This window comes from Pseudorca crassidens, chromosome 1 (genome assembly GCF_039906515.1).
Source record: "Pseudorca crassidens isolate mPseCra1 chromosome 1, mPseCra1.hap1, whole genome shotgun sequence".
Taxonomy (NCBI): Eukaryota; Metazoa; Chordata; class Mammalia; order Artiodactyla; family Delphinidae; genus Pseudorca; species Pseudorca crassidens.
The window spans coordinates 120,279,720-120,282,142 of NC_090296.1; positions in this window are offsets into that span (position 1 = coordinate 120,279,720).

Below are 2,423 nucleotides of genomic sequence, written 5' to 3' on the forward strand. Positions count from 1 at the left end.
ACTCTCACTGTTGTGGCCTCTCCCGTTGCGGAGCACAGGCTCCGGACGCGCAGGCTCAGCAGCCATGGCTCTCGGGCCCAGCCGCTCTGCGGCATGTGGGATCTTCCCGGACCGGGGCACGAACCCGTGTCCCCTGCATCGGCAGGCGGACTCTCAACCACTGCGCCACCAGGGAAGCCCGGCCAGTTTTCTATTAATGGATTTTTTTTAGATGTTTCCAATTTTCTGGTTTGTAAACAAATACTGCAGTGAACTTCCTTAATCAGTATGTTTGTGTGGTGATCTTTCTCTCTATATATGTAAAATTTTATGAGTGGAATCACTGGGATTAAGGGCAGCTGCATTTAACATTTTGACGTATATTGCCAAGTTACCTACCCCAGAAGTTGTAATTCTTAATTTTTTTCTGCCAGATGACGTATCTTTACACACCCACCAACGCCGGATATTATCAAGCTTTTAAATCGTTGCCAATCTGATAGAGGGAAATAGCACCTCATAATTTCAGTGTACTTTTCTACAATTATCTCTAGCAGTTATAGTCTTCCCTTTGGTGGGAAATTGCTTCATTATTTGTGTGACTTCCTTCTGCAAGATAATTCACATGACATGATTTGAAAATGCTTGAGCTGGATTGATTCTCTGGGATCTCATATTCCAGTAGGCCGTTTCCCTGTAAGTGGGGATTGGGCTCTGCTGGGCCAGCGTGGAGCTTGTGTGTCACCTGCGTGTGTCTGGGTGTCTGATGTGTGTCTGAGTGCCAGTGTATTCTTGTCAATGAGTGTCCATGTCTCCCTGGCAATAGGGGAACAGAGATAGTGCAGGTTACAGGGGGTGGGGGGCAGTTATTGTAGGGCACAGAGATCTCTCCCAGGTGAGAAAAGAACAGCTGGGTGTTCTGTGACCTAGAACTGCAAATGGGAAGGGGGCAGAGGACAGAGGCAACCTTGCGCTCTCTGTCTCTCTCACCACATTCTGCTTCTCCTGGAGTGCGCTCGCTTCTCTCCGTGGACTCATAAACTTGCACCTATGGGCCCAGAACAACCACCTCAGTATGACTCTGCTTGCTTTTCAGCTGAAGAGGCCATTGCTGTCTGGAACAGCACCTCAGTTCCCCAAGAAATCAACCACTCAGTGTGACTGGGGAAGAGAAAGCAGCCACCAACAAGGTCTGTTTGCAGGGGCTTGAAGGAATGATTATAAATCCCTGCTTCATCACATGCTCCATTGTTTGGAAAGTGGCTGGAAGCTCAAGTCACTGTCCACTGGCAGTGCCAACAGTGTGTCTGGAAGAAAGAGTAGGCACTCAGGAGGGAGACAGACCTGGGCTGCTCTAATCTCAGCTCTTACTAGCTGTGTGACTGAGGGCAGGCTGCTTGATTTCTCTGAGCCTCCAGCCTTCATCTGTAAGTCGAGGTTAATAGTGCCCCCGTCATGAAGTCATTGTGAGGATGAAATGAAGTAATAAATGTCATGGATCATAATAAGTACCTCAGTTAGCACTCCCCTAAAAGTGACATAATCACACTTTTCAAAATGAGAATCTCAAAGAAGGTCCCCAGACATCAGAAATGGAGGGGATCCTTCCTTCTCTGGTGCACCCATTCAACAGTAGCCTTGTGCCTGTGGACTCTTGCAAGGAAGACAAGAGCTGGTTCTGCCTCCCCTCCTGTGCCTCTTGATGCTCACACTTCTAATTTTATCCACATCATGCCACTTCATGCCTCTGTGCCTTTGCTCCTGCAGCCCCGTCAGCCTGGAGTGCTGTCCCCGACCTCACTCCACCTGGCAGATGCCTACTTATACTCAAGACAAAGCTGGGCAAAAATACATATTATTTAATCTGGCACATCTGGCTCTTTGTCTGAAATAGAGTCAGGGTGGACGCCTATCTTATGATATACAAACATAAAATTCCAGCTGAATTAAGGGCTTAACATTTAAAAAAGAAAATATTAAAAATCTGGCAGGACAACCCACAGAGCAACACTAGCATACACCCACCTAATGAAAAAGTCAGATGATAACCAAGTTCTGGGATGGATATAGAGCAACTAAGCCATCTCTTACATTACTGGTGAGGGTGTCATTGGAATCACCGCTTTGGAAAACTGGCAATACCTCCAAAAGCTGAATGTACACCCCTCCTGTGATCCAGAAATTACACTCTTGGGTAAATATACAACAGAAATGCAAACATAAATGCACCAAAATTACGTACAAGAATGTTCATAGCAGCACTATTTGTAAAAGACCCAAATTGGAAGCAACCCCACAATAAGACAGATAAACAAAGTGTGGTATATGTATGTAAGGAATCCTGCACAGCAATGAGAATGAGCGGACTACATGAATGAATCTCGCAAACACATTGCTGAGTTAAAGAAGGTAGACACAAAAGTACATATGGACGATTCGTTTAA